Below are 20,090 nucleotides of genomic sequence, written 5' to 3' on the forward strand. Positions count from 1 at the left end.
GGCTTGCTGGTGCCTATCCCAGTTCAGCATGTCCTTTCCCTCATCGCGCTCGCCACGTAGCGCAAGATGCCATCTGCCAAGACGTGGCAATTTCTCGGTCCGCCCAAAACGAAACAAGCTTGGGCCCTCGTCGATGTGTTTTTATGAGCCCCATCAAGGACAACCGGCTAGTAAAATTTGTTTGCGAATGTGTGCACGCTCGAACGCTCGTGAAGGAGAGATTACGCGAGCAAGAAGCCGTGGAGGTCATAGTCAGCCCCCAACAATGGCTGATGTTGTTAAATTACACAGTTGGATACTCATAACACATAAAAATAACATTTAAAATCATCATTTATGTGCCGAGATACGCTGCTGTTATTGGCGTTTTAAATATTTGACCTCTAAATGGTTTCAGTCAAGAGCCCTTTAGAAGTTTGCCGCACTGCAATAACAGTATCGCGCCGCAATTATTTTGCCAGCAGTGAACAACATTCAGCAGTTTGACAGGGTATTGTGACAGCTACGAAAAAAAAAAATATTACTTAAACATTTCAGGCACTTGTAATTGTTACCCTGGACCAGATAACTTTATTTCCATTATTTCTTTTCCAAAGCAAACTATCAACCCCCCCACGGGCAGCAATCCACAAAATGCGATTTGTGGATTTAGTCAACTCTGGGTTTTTGTTTGGACTGTCTCAGATTTCTTACAGCGGATTTTCATCTGATCAAGAGCATTTGACACACTTCCCTTCCTGCCAGGACATAACATGTTTCTGCAGCGGACATGTCACGCAATTATTCCAAAGTCACAGTAGGTCATGACACCTTTTGTATGTGTAGCGTAGTGTAGTGTAGCATTTGCATAGCATAGCATACTGGAGTATAGTATAGTACAGTACAGGATAGTATTTTATATCAGTTTCTTGCTTTACACGTTAGTAGCTAGTTGAGGATGACTTAAAGGGACAATGTGTGAGATCCAAACCATTTTTCATTACAGACTGCAGAAGGTGCTACATTTACCATTGTCCGTAGCTATAACAGACATGGCGACCGACCCCCCCCCCCATGTAATCTCATTTCATGATAACTAGACCTATGATTGTTTTTACAACACCCTGTTGGTCGTGAAGAACACATTCGTTTGCAAGTTTTGGGAATTTATAATCACTTAACTCATTCCTTTTTAATGAAAAACGGTCTAAGTTTTACACAATGCCCCTTTAAAAAGTTACTAATCACAAAAATACATCTAAAAAAAAAAGTGCTTCAGATTGCAATATGATATCCCAGGAGACGTGCTCACATGGAAAAGAACGCCCTAATATATATATATATATATATATATATATATATATATATAAATATATACACGCACACACACACAGACACACACACACACACACACACACTCATGGACACAGCGATGGATCCCCTGAGACCAATTTGCTCCAGCAGGAATACGGTAGGAGGTACAGGCCATGCGGCATTCTCCCATTTACCAAAGTAATGAGGCTTACTACTATTCATGGTCTCTTTTGCCGTTACTATGAAAAAAAAAAGAATGTTCCAGCATTTTCTCCCACACACTGTGAAGGAAAGTGCCCGGTTGAATTTGGCTCAGGCGTGGACAACACATTCCGATACGGGCGAATTAATGCGGTCTGAGCAGCAATTTAGCTCTCTTTAAGGAAGGCACAAGGACCAAAAAGAACATCTACAAGCAGTCTGGGTCTGAACTCACCTGTGTGTAGTAAAATCGCTGGTGGAGAAAAAAAAAGGCAGCCAAGCAAACAGAGTATCTCGGGAATATGAGCTGGCTTAAAAAAAAAAAAAAAAGTAGGAAAAGCGCAAAGCAGACAAAGATTACCTGTGACAAGAAGAGATGGAGGAGGAGGTCACTTTGGGTTAAGGATCATTATGCTTTCCCGTGATCCTAAAACTGCTTCTGTGCCATTTTTCCAGCGAGATGCATCCTAGACAGCAAACAAACAAGAAATACAGATTCGCCTGTTAGGGCAAATAACAATCAAGCAAGCAATGTCCACATTCATTTTCGATCGCTCTCGGGCAGTTGATGATGGATGCTGGAAAAAAGCGGAGGTGAAACGGCGATAAGTAAGTAAGTCGGCTAGCATGATCGCCGCTTGAGAGAAACACGTAGCGGACAAAACGTTTGCTTTGATGCGGGGCTGTAGGACTCGAGTCCTCACAAGGTTTTTGCCTTCTCTGACTCGACTAGCTTCTTCTCATTTGACTAGACTCGAAATATGCCGTTGGACTCGCTACATTCTAGCGACTTGAGCGAGGCAAACTAGTTTTATACTTCGTAAATGAATATCATCTTTAAAGGTAGATTGAAAAAAAGTATTTTTTAGATTTGGTAAAATTTTGGTTTTACTAACCATTGAGAAGTAGCATTAGCTACGCCTTGGAAAAGAAAGAAGAAGAACCTGTACATTTTGTAGGGTTACCATTTCAGACACATTAGGCGCCACAAAAAACTTTTGTAGTCATGTCTCAAGGTTTACATCTGTGCTCACCTGTATCAAATTGGTGCTGCTATCAGCCTTTTGTTTTTATTCAATCTATTTTCAAGGTTGTAATGCAGAACATATATCGAACACTTATATTTAGAAAGTGAAAAGCACAAATCGATCACGATATTGGCTGCCATGATTAATTTAGAATATCCCCTGCGATAAAACATTTCAAAAGCCGGCTACTGTACATGTCAAATCAAACAATTTGTCATCCTACCACTAGGGGCAATGTTTCCTGTATTTTTGCATGGCAAGTGCCTCTGCTTTTCTCACCCTAATATATTGTTTACCAATGTGAAATGGCATTGAGTTTCTCACCTTATTCCTAATATATACAACGCTAGCTGTCAATTGACACCGAAAATTGGAATAAATTTGGTTTGAAAAAAACCGAAATGACATTTTGACTGCTAATTGATTAAAATTTGCTTAAAAGTAAATAACGCGCTTGGTTCTACGTCGGCTCCATTTTTTTTTCCGCGCTCGGCAAGTAAGTATGCCAAATCTTTGCCATGTCTTGGGGGAATTTGTTTTAAATTGACTTCATTTTTTATTTTACTTTATTATTATGATTTGTTACTATCAAGCCTTGTTTATATGCTGCTTGTTTAATAGACATGTTTGACCAAACATGATGAATAATCGTGATTATTATTTTGCCCATAATCGTGCTGCCCTCCCATGAAGTTCCAGCTCTGGTTTAGCCATTCAAACCATATGATTTGGAACGTTGCAATTTGTATTGGTCACCGCATCCACCACTCCTTTGTGTTTACAGTCATCCAAAAAATAATTCCTCCAGCAATTCTCTAATGTGCTCATTGTGCTGAACACACACCTCGCAGTTCACGTTCAGGGGCCCAATCGCCATCTGCACGAATGAGCTAATGGTTATAATGATGGAGGATCTAAACGTGGGAAGCCGCGGAATGAGTAGCGTAGTGCTGAAGTCAGGGAAATGTCTATTTTATCTTGGAGTGGGTGTGTGTTTGGGTGGGAAAAGCCACCAGAGATTGGCACCTGCACTCTAAGGGTTAATAAAAGCAGAATTGGAGTCATGGAATGTCTGTTTACCTAGACGTCCGCCTGCTGTGAGAGACGCCCAAGCAGACAGCCAGTCTGAGACAAAAGATGTGCAATTATCACAAAATCCATCGGCGGCCATGATTTGTTTTGTGCGGATGATCTTCTGTGTGCAATTTCCCACTTTCGCCCCAGTTTCCGAGAGCAGGGAATCTGTCATCTGTATTCTTATGCACCTCTCTTCACGCCGAAAAACTGTCTGGATGTGAACTTTACACAACGTGAACATACTTTGACAAAATAAAGTTCAGGTTGCAGCAGAGGGACTCCAAGTTTTTTTTTTTTTTTTTTTAAATCTGAGAAATTGCTCCTCCTCAATTAATTTACCAAGGAAAGAAACCGGATTATAATAACAATATATAATAATATAAAGAGTCCCGTGTTATTAACAATGAGCAAAATGTCCACAAGTTGCATCATATTCAAATTAATTTGCTTTTAACTTGGAAAGAAAAAAAAGTATTTCGAGCATTCAATTCCTCTCAAGTTGCAATAAACACTGAAATAAAACACATTTAATTACATTGGCTGATACTTGCTGAAACCCTGTCAAAATCTAACACATACTCCCAGCCATACTTGTCTCCTGTTTGCGAATCACTGATTTAAGGAATCATTAAAAATTATTTTTAGGTGCTGACTTTGTCAGAGCTATGCATTTTCAAGTATTTAATAGTATGAACTTTTAGGTAGCTTAATGTGCTTTTAAGCATAGGATTTGAAGGTGTTTCTAAACTTTTGACTGGAAGTGTACATTCATATCTTTGGGCGATTTAGTTTTTTTGTTTTTTTTTTTGTAATTCATGTGGAGAAAATCAACTAGATAGAAAGGGCAGTAAAAACACAATGCCGCACCGATCGGTGTGCGGTGTTGTCATGCATATATTGTCCTTATAAGAAAAAAGAAGCGGAATCCACCATTGTCGGACGCGATAATCAAGACTTGCATCTTTGCATACCTTTTTACCGAGACCCCCAACGCATCACATCTCTCAGCCATCTCCTCACGTGGGCTGCCGTGGAGGAGCAGTAAAAGTTTGTGGCGGCGGCAGGAGAAAGCCGCAATGGCAGGCAGATAACAATGCGGCAACAGCACACTAATTGGCCCGGGGCTTACCGAGAGAGTCGGATGTTCAGCCGCCTGGCATTTGGGGAGCGACGCGGAGGAAAGCGGGGGACGGATGGTTTGGAGTGTGTATGTGTTAAAGGGAGGGGGTGAGTGTCGGTTTTGATTACGAATGTGTGAGATAAGTTTAGTGGGGACATGTTTGTGTGAGGTGGAAAGAATTGTGTGGGTTTGCATGTGTGCGTGGGTTGTTTCATGCATTTCTGCCATACAGCGCTCTAATCAGAGGAGATGGCTGATGCATAAGCACTATTTTTTTTTAGAAGTAATAAAAGGGAGAAGTCATAAACTGCGCTAATAAAAGCACTTCGGTTATACGCATTAGAGGCCAACCAATGCATAGGAACTTGGTTAAATGGCAATTAAAAATCTGGGTTGACCAACGGAATCCAGACGGATTAGCCTATTTGTAACATATATGCTAGCAGTTCTCAAACGGGGATAAAAGTAACCCTACGGTTACGTGAAGATGCTTCAGGGGTAACGTGCGATTTTACCAGGGTTTCTGAAGGTACCAGCAACTCTAATTGAAGGCTTTTTAAGGTGGTGACATTTTACTTTTCAAATTAAGAGCAGATTAACTGGAACAAGAAGGAATTTCCTGCTAAATTGGAATTATTCTTATAACGATTTTGGTCTAGCAAACAAATAGTTTTGTTACCCAGCATGGAGACCACAATGCGAGGAAGGGCCGCTACTTTTTCTTCTCCCGCTTTAAAACGTCTAAGTGAATCCTTTTGGAAGGTTGGAGTCAATCAGTAACATGTCAGATGGAAAGCATTTTCACTTGCTTGTTGTTGCAGCTGCCGCCGCTCAACTCAATCCCGCTTTTCCCTTGTTTTCAGCCTTCCTCTCAAACTTGTTTTATTACCTAGACTCTATTCTGCGGGCCTGCCTGTCAATAAAACATTACCCGCACCCAACCTTACGCAGCTCAGGCTCCTTATAAAAGAAGGGTCAAGGTGTCAGACATACTCAGCAAATTGGGTTGTGGGGGAAAAAAAGACACTTTACAGTGGGCCAAGTTAATCCTGTAAAACTAAACCACTTCACCGCCTGTGTCGAGTGCCTATTCCTGCTGCCATTTTTCTCTGCCTTGGATGGATGGTGTTTACTGTGAATTACAGCCATAAAGACTGAAGTAACATTTGAACACAAGTTTATTCTGGTATTAAAGCAAACAATGAACTTTTGTGAACAGGCACTAAACGTTAGCTTCCTCCTGTGACAGCTATATTGGCTATATGAAAGCATCCGGTGCCCTCTAGTTACGCAGCGTTTTGTCCTGGTTAATCATGACGACGATATTGTAGCCGCAGAGGAAGAGAGTGTAAACAAGGTGCTAAGCGCTGTCACCATCTCGACTCATTCGCTGCCAATGACGGCTATAGCCGTCAAAATTCGTTTGGTTGGGCAGGCGTTGGATAAGTTCATTGATTCCCTGCCGGTCCGTTTAAAATTGATTTTTAATGTTTAAAAATCGATTTTTAATGTTTACAGTCGTCGCAGGAAGCGAATGAGTTAACTATGGTTAACTTGTCGAAAAACGTACACGCGTTATAAAGACAGTCCATATTTTTGGGAGCAGATCGCTTCGGTACATTTTGTGAGCATTTATTTTTCTTCTTAGTCCTAATAGAGTCATCTTCGGCAAAGTAAAAGACTATAACCTCCAGAGATGTTTGCTCTGGAGACCCGGAACGCCCTTCAGCTCTGGCAATCATCAGCTGTCAATCATCCTTCACTCAGCCTGTCAGCGTGTGACTTAGATGATTGATGACCATCTTGATAACAAGAGAAAAAAAATGTAGCGCACCAACTACAGTGGAACCTCAAACATGGGACAAAGATGATGAATTTGATGATAACATTAAACTTAAGAGGAACTTTATATACAGATGCTGTATGTTAAAAATGTACTATTGGTTCTGTGATTACCTTTAACCACGCTAACCGCAACTATGCTAACCATGACTTAGCCTTGAAGCTAATGCTAGCCAAAGTCGATGCCGTTAACTGTTCCGGGTATTTAAAGCAATGTTAAAATGGAATGCAAATGAATACAAGACTTGATTGCAATTAGCCTCATTAAAAACAAAAAAAAAATAATAGTTAAAAATATCCAAAGATATCTAATCCTGTGTGCCTCAAAAGACAGCGCCATTACTTTTAAATCTTTAGTAGTTGCTTTCGCTTTCTCTTTTTCCATGGCCAACTTTAGAAAATTCATGTTTGTTTCATATGGCTTTTACTGCGTTGCCTCATCTTGTCCATTAAAGCCTTTTTCAAAGAAATATTTTCTGATGGCTTTCTGGGAAATGAACAAAAGAGTAGTGCAGAGTACATAGCATGTAACATCACTCAAAACTGAAAGTGATGCCATTTGCCGAGAATGAATGCACAAGTTTCGACAAAGCGAGTGTTCAAATTGCCAAGTTGCTTCAGTCTAGCGCAAACACTTGTCGCCAATGAGTTTTGCTTAGTGACTGGAAGGTCAGTATAGAGCAGAAAGGTCGTGCGGTTGTTTCATAGCGAGGAGTTCATAGTATTATGACACACAGACAGTCTCAAGGCCAAAGCGATAATAATGCAATATCTCCATCAATGCAAGATCCCATGTTGAAGAGCAGAGGTGGACAACCGGAAGCCGAATTTGATCACCATAACAAAAGGTTGTAAAACTGTCAAATATTGTATAACCCGCATTCAATTCGGTGTTTCACAACTCGGTTTCTCAATATCATTAGCGTTCGTTGAGTGGGTGTGCCGGAGGAGGGCGCCACGCGGCGCAACGGGGGTCCCTGGCGCCGTGCCGGAGAGACGGGTCGTTACCCAAACGCGTCCCGATAAATGCAGAGCCGGGCCGGGCACGCTTCTTCATCGACCTGCGCGAAAATGCCTTCAAGTGCATGCGGCGTTAACCCCAGTGGGACGGCAGAGTCAATATGAGCCAACGGGAACTATGATTGATTGATCCTGCGCTAGCCTAGCCGCCTTGGCCCACCTTTCCTCGCCCCGCCGATCTTTGGGCTCCTGCGCGAGTGCGAAAGTTCCCCAATTGGATCTAGAGCCAGTCGAGATTGATTAGCCTGCCCGGGTGGTGTGTCGCCCTCCCCCGCCCAGATCCAGCCCACACTAAGTCAGTAAACCGATAGCGTTTAGGACACCACGTTCTAAACCTCGCACCTAAATAAGCAGTAGCGTCTCAGGACTGTTGTATTCAATCAAGCCACATACATACATACATACATACATTATATACATACATACATTATATATATATATATATATATATATATATATATATATATATATATATATATATATTAGTATAGTATCGTGAGTGCGACATATATATATAATATACATGTATTCAGAAAACATCATAAATAAAAAATATAGAAAGGATTTATTTACCTTTGAGTGGCACTTGTTATGCCCATATTCCCTAGTAAGGGTAGGCTAGCTTCGTATTTCTTGATTATCTCCGGCTTTGTTTCCATATAAATAATCTTACTTCTCTCTTTAACATCACTAGCAATTTTGGGACCCATGACTAACCCATTCAAGTTTTAATTAAGCAGTAAAATACACTATAAATATGTTTTTGTAACCACTCACGATAAAACAAAGTTTTACCATTTCGCCATTTCTAAATGAGTAAGGCCGACCAATAGCAGATCAGCATTGTAGTGACGCGTTGCATGGAGGCATTGACGGCAACTGAAAATAAGTGCAATGAGCAAAAAAAAAAAAAAAAACGCCTGCAGATGGAGACAAAACAACACAAATACAGCCAATCCCCTAGGGTCATGACAGTTGTTTTTGTCGCAAAGCCGGGAAAATGCCGTAAAGATGGGACAAAAAAACTCAGTAATCCACATCGCAACATGGAAAAAACGTAAGCCAGGGACGCTGTAACATATATATATATATATATATATATATATATATAAAAATACAAACACACACACACACACACAAATGTTAACATAATCTCGCTAAGCTGTTTGCTCCATGAATCGTGATAAGGAAGCAATTTGATTTAGTGAATAGCATGCGTGAGATCCTTTCCGACATAGTCAAGGCACGCAAAAAAAAAAATATCAAGCATCACTCTGCCGCGCTCTCCGTCAGACGTGCGCGTCCAATAATACCGCTGGTTTTCACGCATTCGTTTTACAATCGAGGAGGAAATTTCATGTTTGACTAGCACCGTGGCGAGAATATGTTGAACTCCCCTCCGGATTCTTTCTCAGGGTACATATTTTAATGAGCCATGCACAGACGGAGACAGGAAGCGAGGTCAGCTTTAAACACGGCGATTAGCAGTTCAAAGAGAACAAGCGGGGTTTCATCTACCTCTCCTCCTCTCGGCCTTCCCTCCGCTCGCACCGGCTTCCTCTCATCTTCAAACGAGTTGGATGGAGGGTGACGGATCGCCTCTCCTGGGTCCACCTACAGGGAGCGTCGAAGACAGGACGCGTAAGACTCCAGGACGGCTTTGTCGCTCGCTTGCTCGCGCCTCTCGCGGGGCGGCGATTAGATCGAGGCCCCGGTGTGAGGCCTTCTCCTCATACCACTCATGCTCTGTTTGGACCCCCGATCGCTGTCAAAAATGTCATCAATTTTCATTGGCGTTGCCCCGAAGGCACATTTTCTCCTTACTCAGGACAAATAAATCACTCAAAAGGAATCTAATACCTGAGCGGAATCCTAAGCAGTTATTGTTAACCTGCCGCATAACAAGTACTCAAACAAGGATCGTGATGATCTCTCACGTTCAATAACGGCGCTCTGCACAATGGCGAGAATCACAAAACACCCCAAGCGTTTGATTGACCGCTACGTCCGTACATTGCTGATATAGTTTGTTAGCTGTATTCATCAATTTAAAGGCAAATGTAAGTATTAACAAGGATTAACATTGAATCTGAAGTAAATAGTTTATGTGTAGTGATTGATTCATTGCAGCTCTTTCTGGTGTGCGCTTCTTGGCCACCGGGGGCACTAGAACACAGTTCAACTTTAGTTCAACAATTGAATTGACTTTCCACTGTCCTGAATCCTGCCGACAAGCATCAGACATCTGCATGAGGTGAAAGTATTTGAAGGTATTGATCCCTCCCAAGATTGCTGGGGCGCGTCGGTGATGCCACAAATTTCGGCCGACATGCACGGAAGGTATTTGACAAAAAGCCAAAAAAAGTTGAAAAAAGAAGCTTTTAAGGAGAGCTGCCCGTTGACTTTTTCTTGGAGAGCCTTTGATGCAATCCTCCGTTGTTCCGTGGGAACCGCATGCAGTTGCTCGTGGCAACTCCCCACTCGGCCTTTTTTGTTCCGGGTGAGTATGACACAGTGTGACGCTGGAAACTGGCATGAGGGGCAAATTCTGCAAAAAGAAAGACTTGCATTTTCGAGGCTTTAACTCCCTCCTGCAAAGCACGGGCGAGCGCTTGCAAACCCCGAGGTGTCGTTCCAGTCGGCTTGACATAAGGCCCAACGTATTCAGGGAGTTATTCTTTTGTAATTGCTCTCAAATCAAGGAAAAATACTTGAGTTGAGTTCCGGGAGACAAGAACTCCCAGCCGCGAGTGATTGCTCGGCCCAAAGTGCCGCTCAGGACGGATTGACTGAATGATGCCACAAAAAGCCATCGTTTCTCTTTCGATGTAATCAAGAATGTGAAACAACTCAACGTGGACTGATGGAGGGGGAACTCCCAGGAGGAATGCGTGAAATCCACGCTAGAAGAGGATTTTCCGCGAGCAAATGATTAGATGAGAGGGAGGGAAAAGTCGATGCAAGGTCAAGTCTTTTTTTTTTCTTAACACATGACGGCCTAATGAGCAGTCAGATCCAATAATAAATGAGTAGGGAAAGCGTGTAAAACGGCTCATTTTGTGCAATTTTCTCTCATGGGAATTTAGTGGGAAATCTTTCAAAAAGTTAAGTACAATATTAAGACAGTTTTTACAGCTACATGAACTTTGGTGCAAGCTCTTGAGCACGTTAGCAGAAAAGGTCAATGACAGTAACTTACCACAACGTATCCCACCAGACATTCTCGAGTTTTTTGTTTGACATGGACAAATAAGTTATGGGTATATTTTTAGCGAATTAAACATTCTTATCTGTAGCGGATGGTTTTAAAGCTGAAAACCCCTATCTCTGCAGAGAAATTTCTATGAAATAACTTGATCGATAACTTGGCGTTTTGCCCTTCGTCGGGTCAACTATGACAAACAGGTCCTAGGTGAGCTTCCAGACTAAAGATAGGACCATCCTTGCGGTTCTACAGTTACACTGCAATTGAAACACAAAACGGTAATATAAGTGTAACACGAAAACAAAGCCAGCTAAGGGACTTAACCTTGGGCTATAATACACCATTAAGTTTAATGCAAGAGAGTGCAATTAGCAATCATGTCCACTAGATGGCATTATCATGCTTTACAATCTCAAAGGGTGGATGTCAGTTCTCATTGATAACTGCCTGCCCGACAACTATAGAAGACACTTTCATAAATATTTGTCTAAATTTCATCTGTCACATATAGTAAAATATCACAGTATTGCAGAGCTTGAATTAACTTTAATTAGGAAATTAAAAATCCTCTATCTTGCATTTCCTGGCCAAGAGCTAATAAGAGAAAGAATGCACATTTGTTCTGCGTTCATCGTTTACTTGAAAAACATCCCAGAATGCTGTTATCAGCAAGAAACCTGAAACCAGGACTAACAAAGGGAGCAAGTAAATCCTTGGTAAAGTCAACTTTGTTATTGCTGTGAATGACAGGTGATGAATTGAACCGACGCGTTTTTTTTTCACACGACTGAACATATTTCTCTACTGCTTGGTTGTACTGTAAAGTGACTGTTGTCACATTGACAGCATTTGCGCATTTTAAATTGGCCATTTTTTAGCGTTCCCGTCACCCGTCTGCAAAAGGGGCGTCGACTAAGTTCCCACCTGTGGCAATCCCCACGATTCATCACCACATTGCACCATCTTACTGAAAATGTTCAAAACGATCCACCAATTAGCCAGCCCGGCGCTGAAACGCTGCGCGGCTTCCATCTTGTTCACACTCCAAACATTCACATTAAAAATTCTCTTTTCTCGTTTACTCCCGGCGTAATTCTCCCCAACAAGTGTCTCCTCGGCGAAGCGGGCCCAGCTCCCCCGTACCGCCAAATGAAAGCTAACTCGACGAGCGCTAATCTCAAGGCCATTATGAGCATTGCCGGGATGAAAGAATGCTAACGGAGCGGATGAAAAGCCTTTTTTCATCTTCTTCTTCTCCCCGGCGCTGTCCGCTGATGAAGGAGTTTAGAGAGTGTTTGCGGTGATCATTAAGGATCAAATCAATCCCCTTCCCCTCCTATGTACTGTACGCTCTCTAAGACAACATTGGTTTTCTGGTACAGTATAGCTCCTCGCCATTCACTTCGGTCTTTGACAAACAAACAAACACGAGCTTGTGGGAGCTAGAGGGCGGTTTGAGTGTTGGGCTATGACAGGAAATGAATATTTAAGCGTGGAGCCGCAGGTGGAGGAGTTGCAGCCATTTGGGCAGGCTTCTGGAGCACATCATTTATTTACCAGTTCAAGAGACTTCAAAGTGGGTTTAAACATCATCATATTTCTCTCTATGTTCTTTTTTAAACAGGCGCATCATTTCCTGCTCTCCAGCTGCCTCGCTCACAGGTGCTGCGCCGGCGTTGTCGTTTTGAAAGAGGAAAAGCTACGGATCAATGTGCGCTCATTTACGACAGGAACTCAGCACGGAGCAAGCTTGGCTCTTCTCGGGCTCTCAGAAGAGCAGAGCGATGAGAAATCGTACAGGTGAGCATTCGGGAAGCGGGGGAGTCTACTCAAAGATGACTTTGGTCCACAGCCAATCGCCTGGCATATTCAGGATAAGCAACTTATTGCGGAGCGCATATGTCAAACTAAAGGCCAAAGAGTCTTCCGCATCAATTTAAAGCAAACCGCTCCTGTGGATTTCATCTTGCTGAATTCTCATTTCATACCATTAGAAATGGTACTGTTGAAAGTTTTTAAATGAAAGCTTTTTAACTGGCATATTACTCATTTTGCATTTGAAATAACATTTGTGCACACACTTTGCTAACTATACACATCGCATTTGCCTAATTTTGTGAATGCTTTTAAAGTTGCAATAATTAAAACTATTTATTCTTTTTTTTTTCCTTCAACCACCCAAATTGTTCAGTGGTGTCAGTTCTATCCATACACATGAAGGTTAAAGGTATTAACACTCACAAAAAAATTGAAAAATGGTATGGTCTGTCTTTGTAGTCTGTAACGCGATGATAACACTTAGGACAAAGATACTAACTGGTCTCTACCGCCCCCTACTGTCTGGAGGTGGAACACAAGTCAAAGAATTTTCCGTTTGCTGACAGTTTTACCGCCGCTCAACGAAATGTTGCAAATGCCGCAGGAAAATCAATCATAAATCCTATTAAAATGCATCTCAAAAATTGTAAATATAATGGTTTTACATGGTCCAAAATTTGGACAATAATTATTTCTGTACACAAAATCCCACACATCTAGCTGCAATCACATCAAAATGTCAGAATTGTTGCATTTTGAAAGTTGTCATCATCTGCTGGGAATTTCAGCCTCTAGTGTTTTTTTACCCATGGATTCTCTTGTATCACAAAAATATCAAGGGAATTTCCATAATTTGTAACATAATGTAATAAAGGTTGAATGTAGCTCCACTGTTTTGTAAATCATGCACGGGTGGCACAGCACTAGATTTTAGTGTATGCGAAACGCTGATTTCGGGTGCCGGTCCGAGCTGTAGCATTAGTGCGTTATGTTTATCCTGCAATTTCAAGCCAAAATCCAATGCTCAGAATTTCTGCAATGTCCCGTTTGAACTGGGATGTGTGTGAAAAGCACAGCTGGATAAATGCCAGGTCTTCAGGGCCCTGACAAATTTACAACATCAAGGCAGTGTTGACAGCCAGCTGAAACGCTGGTTTTCCATGTGTGGGTGACTCACTCTCCTCAGAGTCCCTTTCACTGTTCAAGATCTTTGACACGACATCCTAGCTTTTCTTAGAGGGCATTTCCCATTGCGAGAGTACACGCAGAGAAACGGTAAAGAAGGTTGCTGCGCTAGCTTTTTTCCAATGTTTTCTCCTCTGCCGTGTAGTGTGAACTATCAGTGTCCTTGAGGGATCCATATTTCCCTTTCGTAAGATCCCTTCACTCGCCAAGATGTGCAAGTGTGGCTCCTGGTGATTAGACTTTGATGCTACCTTGACTGATAGTTGAGGGAGGAGGCGGAGAGCGAAAAGGCTGCTGCTGACACAGTACTTTGCTCTGATAACTTTCTTATACTTTTAAAAGTGTTTCCTGCTCTCCTGCCACCAAAACAAAGCAAGGACTGACTGGCAAAACAAACAAAAAAAAAAAAAAAATGGAGCCCTAGGAATGCTGCCTAGCAACAGGTGGCTAAGTGTCAGCATCTACTAAATATTTGCTTATTTTGGAATGTTTGGAATCACGACTGTCAATTTGCAACTTCAGTCATAGTTTGTGCAATCTTTTTGAGGTAATCAGGGCTCATTAGTGCTGAGTATTGTGTCTTAAAAGTGTATTGCGATATATTGCGACACAGCAATTGCGATATATTGGGCAATGTTCGTTAAAAAAATATTTGGCATATATGGATTTGACATTCAAGCGTCATATGCATTTCAGAAATAAAAAATATATAAAGGAAAAATGACATTTTATTTACCGTTGGAGTGACGCGATTCAAGCTAGTTACGGCCATATTCTCTAGCGAGTCGAATGATGAAACTATGCAACTACTAAAATACTAAGCTAAAAACTATTCCACTTCGTAGCGTGAAAAAACGTAAGCTAGCCTTCTTCGTATTTCTTGATTATCTCCAGCTTGGTTTCCATAGTAATCATTTTCTTCTCCCTTTAACATCATTAGCAATCTTAGGAGCCAGGGCTAACCAATTCAAGTTGGAATTAAGCACTAAAACGCACAATAAATGTGATATTGTAAGCACGAGATCAAGCCTCGAGCATATCTGCATCTTAGTGACATCGTGGTGCCAACCAATAGTAGACCAGCATTTTAGCGCACGTACGAAGCCACGTACGAGCATGGTGTGACTCACAGTCATACGCACGCACACTGACCGCCAAGTTTGAATTTTGTAATTGGTGTTGATGCCGTAATGAGGTGACCAACAAAACTATTCCACTTCTTAACGTGAAAAAACGTAAGCTAGGGATGTCGTAACCCGGGGGTCCACTGTACAGTCTATCGATATTTTGGCCCAGTCCTACTGCTAATGCAGTCGCTGGCTAAAAATCATATGGCCAAGATCAGTGTTGACTCCAGAACCTTTTATATAGGGTGGCAAGGGGGTAGTCGGAGGTTCAGGTTGGGATTCTAACACCAGGGTGGCAAGGCTTTTGGTGTCACCCTGTAAAACCACATACATGTGTCCAGTAAATAAGAAAGGTCTGACTCAGAGTATATTCTATCAGAGCACAGCAAATTGTTTTTCTGTTTAAATCCCACCTTCCAGATTCAAGGCCTACCTCAGTTTGCTTATATCCCTACATCGACTGTCAGGACTTTCCAGCGTGAATCACCGTCTTACTTGAAGGGTGGGCCGGTGCGCGTTTGTCAAGGCAAAAATGGAATGGAATCTTCGCTCACCAAGCAATTTCTGATCCCCTATTAGAGATAACAATAGCAAATAGATCCACACTCGTCATATTTCTATCATGACCACAACCTTTTGCCTTCAAAGTATACTATTACCTGAGATCACTGAGACATGATTTAAAAATGACATATGTCAATAAAAAAAGATTAGGCTAACACTTCCATTAAAAAAATAAAATAAAATAAATCACTAATGAATTAATTTTGACATCCTAATTTTCTCCAAGCTACCAAACATAACCTTGCGTTAATGAAAGTATTTAGCAAAAGGTGGAAGGTGTGGTTCCTGCTGCCCTTCAATTACTGCGCCATTTATCAAAAAAATACTAACTCCATCTTCATTACCCCGACATGCACTTTTTTTGGACCCTATTTAATAAGCCAGGGTAGCCAACCCTAATGTTTGTTTCATCAGTACAAATGAAAGCACGGACTTCAATCATTCTCTCAGTTACTGTGGCTAGTGTGGGCTGTTGAAATTAACATCACTAATTTAGGCAGTGACTACCCCAACTCACCAAATTATTAAATACCTCCTGTACAAAATTAGGTTGATGAAACGCTCACACAAAGCGCAACTTGGAGGCTTATTTGATGACCCTTTCGAACTGAACTATTGATGCAATCTATTTTTGTGCTAGCTTGCAGCAGATACACACTGGATCGGGAAATGTCATCGTATTTCATTAGCATTCATACACGAGTGAAGTGTGAGGGCTTTTTCCCCACATGGTGGGCGAACTGCGTTTGGATAAGAACGGGGCAACAGTGCCCCCAAGTGGCATTGGGGTTTAATGTCAACATTCGGTTTTGCTCGGAGATGTGATTTGAGAACAGGTTTAACAAAATCACTTGATCTAATCCAATGATTAAATGGTATTTGAATACAATACAATTCAAAGGATAAAAATAAATCATAACATGTTTTGATTATCGTCATGTGACCGAGCCCATGTTGTTACTTGACAACGATATAACAAAACTTAGATATATGCATACATTTGGCAAATATAATCTTTCATGATGAACGTGTTTTGGTAAACGGAGGCAACGGGACGTTCAAACTCAAATAGTGGCCTTAATTTGATGTCATTAAAGTTTTTTTTTAATCCAGTTGTTTTACAGGTAAAAGGCCATCTTGATTTTCATTAATCACAACAAATCACTCCCGCTTCCTTTGTGATGACACTTTAATTTTAAAGTTATTATCCTTGCCTCGGCGTCGACGCAGCATGTTGAGTAATGGCTCCGCAGTGACCCTCGCTATTCCCCGCAAGTCAGCCATTCCATGACGCAAGTGAACAATGTCAGACGTGCAGAATGCTTATAGTGATCGAATGGGACATGGCCCGCGTCAACCTTTTCATTGCCGGAACGTGTTAACATGGTAACAACATGCATACTGTAGCAATCAAGCATGACGGCATTGCAGCGTTCATTCTCTGCAGACTGTTCTCAGTCTATTGTTAGGCTGTTTCAGCGTGATCAAAATGTTTCATGCATCATGATTATTTTAGAGTTTCCACCTTCCCTCTCGTGCAATTAACTATTCATGCATCTGTGGGTACGCAAATTTGCAAATTGAAAAAAATGGTACTTTGTATGGAAAATGTAACTAGAATTTTCTCTAATTCACATTTTAGTTAATGATAACCCTTAACACTCGTAGTTGCAGTAAGCAGGGGCGTGGCCAAAATTCTTCTGTAGGGGGGATCACAACCCCTCAGTGAGAGGTAGCCAGTAATAAAATAATTGCTCAAAAGGTACCATTCCTTGCCGAAAAAATGTCCTTCATTGCCCTATAGGTTCCCTTTCCTTATCCAATAGTTGCTCTGCCTTGCCTAAGTTTTCTACATTCGCCCCAAAAGCTGTCCTTCCGTTATTATTTTATTGAATTAAAAAAAAAATCTAAAACACCAAAATACCGATCCCAGAGTCACAAGCACTGCATTTAACTACCATCACAGTATCCTGTTTCACAAACATTTCACTTTTTCTTTTTGTAAAAACGACACAAGTGTCTTACTTTTTACGCTTGTCACCACACTGAATTGTGCTTTGAAGCACTGACCCATTTTGACACAACTGTCTCAGATTGATGCAAGTGTTTCGGGAAGCGGTGTCGTGACTCAACTCGGATTCGTGTGGACTACTTCGATATACTGACCCATTTCAGCAAAATTGCTTCAGACTGATTCAGTGGTTCGAAAAGCTTTGATTTCTCCATCACTACCCAGCAGACAGTGGAAAAACTGACAACGTGGGGAAAAAACTTCAAAATAAACCAAAGTATGTGCAGGAAATCCATAAACAAAAAGAAAATATTTACAAGAAAGGATGACAACGACCATTGTACTTACTTCTTCCCCTTTTTAACAAGACAGTATTCCACCACAGATTCTGCCTATGCTATTGTGTCTAAATTGGACTACAGAACACCTTGAAATACCTCTTAGCTCCTCCCTCTGAGCAAACCATTTGTTATGTTGTAATATTCAGGTTTTCAAGAATAGCAAACCAAATGAAAGTTTAACATATATAAGTCATATTTACTATGAATAGAATCCTATCATCTTAACAATTATTAGCGTATCCTACACAAACAAATGAAATATTGAAAGTATGAATACTTTGTGACGGTGGTTTAGTCCATGGTCATGTGACCAGCGCTAGTCGAGGTACAACCCGGAAGCGCCTCTGTTTTGCCCCGTGCTGTGTCCAACTGCAGTTGAGCGTTCTCGGGTGTGTGAATGTGTGCAGTCCAAGTCTTGTGGCATTGGGCAGACGGTCCGGCAGGATCGCTCAATGTCCATGCGTCCGAGTGTACGATATGCGTCTTTGTGCGTATATGAACGTCCATGCAGCTCCGTCAAACATATGCACATACATAAGATTAAGTTTAGAACTAAGATAAAAAACAACATTTTTGTGTGAAAAATTATTTGGTTGTGCCAGAAAAGAAAAGGGTTATGATAAGGGGGGAAAAGTTTTTTTTTTCAAGAGGTTTAACATGGGAGGCATTACACTTTTGGTCCACAAGAGGTCGCCAAATTAAATTTTAGTGTAGTTTGTGGGGCTCGGTTCTATTTGTCATGCTTCGGGGAGGTTACTTGGTCCTGCAAAAGAGGTGCAACCCAATTGTACCACTCGATCATAGTAGTTTCTCAACATGCGAAAAAAGAAAAACTAACAGTCTACGTTTTAGATGGCTGGCATTAAAAGAAGAACAAAGTGATGACTTACTTGGAAAGAATATGCAGGCTTTTATTTGTAAAAAGTAATAATGCACTTTCTTAGGGTAACAGTGAATTTACCAATCAGTGCTCACGCCACTTTGGGAATAATAAAAAGTACTGCTGTGAACTGCGTTAAAAACAAATTTTACGATTAACAACGTTGATCAAAACAAAAAACTAATAAATTCATAAGGGTATAAATATATTTTAGGACAAGTGTAATATCGTGGTTGAGAGTTGCAGTACACATATGACCACACGAGAGCGCCAAACAACAACATAAGCTGAGGAAGCGTCAACCTTAAATAGACACAACCAGAAAAAAAAAAACTCACCAGAACCTGACCTATGTCAAGACCCAGAGCCTATCTTGAACCTGAACCTAACTAAAATTTGATAAGGACCGGTATATAGGCGGACCAGTACCAGATCAGAACTACTGTGAACCTGACAGACCCTGCCGACAACACGCCACATATCCAGACCGGTATCTAGCAATCATTTTATCTTTGACCACAAGAGGGCAGCATCACAACACACGGAGGACTGCATTTCTTTTTTAGCTTGTAGTACGCCAAATTAAACTGCGAAACTTAAATAGGCTAGCAGCACTTGAGGGGTTAAAGCGAGTGAGACGAGAGAGCGCGTCAAAGTGTGTCAAGGAGGTCATAAAAGACTTAAAAAAAAAAAGATTGGGGAAGACTTTATGACGGCAGCCATATTGGAGTGGTTAATGTTTGCTGACGACAGGTGACGACTGACATGCAATACAGCACAAAACACACACACACACACGGGCCTACTCTTTTTTACGCTGTTTTTGTTTTCATATTCACCACTTCAAAACAAACGTTTTAAATAAGTATTGCATTGCAAGGTTCGTTTATAATAATAGGATTGGGCGATACCAAGTATCTGTTTTGGAAAGACATACCTGGCTGGCTTTATTTCAAGAAACTGGTACGCTTAAAAATATGGTGTGTTTAATTTAAGTCTTTTCAAATGGTTAGACATGATTAAACCATTTAAATTTTCGACACGTTTTAAATAAATGAACAATAAACTTCATAAGAGGTGTCCGGAAACATGGTTTTATTTAATGCATGAAATAAAAGTGAGCAAATTTAATTCCAAGTTCATCGTTTTTTTCAGTGTATTCGTAAAAGCAACTGATAGCATAGCAGTTGGCAACAGAAGGCAAATAGTTTTCTGAAATTTTATTGCCTTTCTTAGTTATGTCATTGTCATGGGGGGGGGGGGGGGGGCATGCGGACGTGCATCAAAAGCAGCTGGTATTCCTACTCGGGAGTTCTGTGTTGGTTTCAGGTCTGGTAAAAAAAAAAAAAAAAAGCAACCACTCATACATTTTCAAGAT

General features: G+C 41.2%; 1 long non-coding RNA gene across 3 annotated transcripts in view; it reads right to left on the reverse strand.

Annotated features, from left to right (window-relative positions):
- Positions 1-17,883, reverse strand: part of LOC148408638 (uncharacterized) — a 116,154-nt gene extending 98,271 nt beyond the window's left edge. For all 3 annotated transcript variants that reach the window (XR_015868614.1, XR_015868616.1, XR_015868615.1), the window contains exons 1-3: positions 17,840-17,883; positions 9,100-9,195; positions 1,856-1,961 (exon numbers count right to left, since the gene is read on the reverse strand). This is a non-coding gene — a long non-coding RNA (uncharacterized LOC148408638). The remainder of the gene's footprint in view (positions 1-1,855; positions 1,962-9,099; positions 9,196-17,839) is intronic.
- Between the last annotated feature and the right edge of the window lie 2,207 nt (positions 17,884-20,090).

This window comes from Hippichthys cyanospilos, chromosome 18 (assembly GCF_059441005.1).
Source record: "Hippichthys cyanospilos isolate Australia breed blue-spotted pipefish chromosome 18, RoL_Hcya_1.0, whole genome shotgun sequence".
Lineage (NCBI taxonomy): Eukaryota > Metazoa > Chordata > Actinopteri > Syngnathiformes > Syngnathidae > Hippichthys > Hippichthys cyanospilos.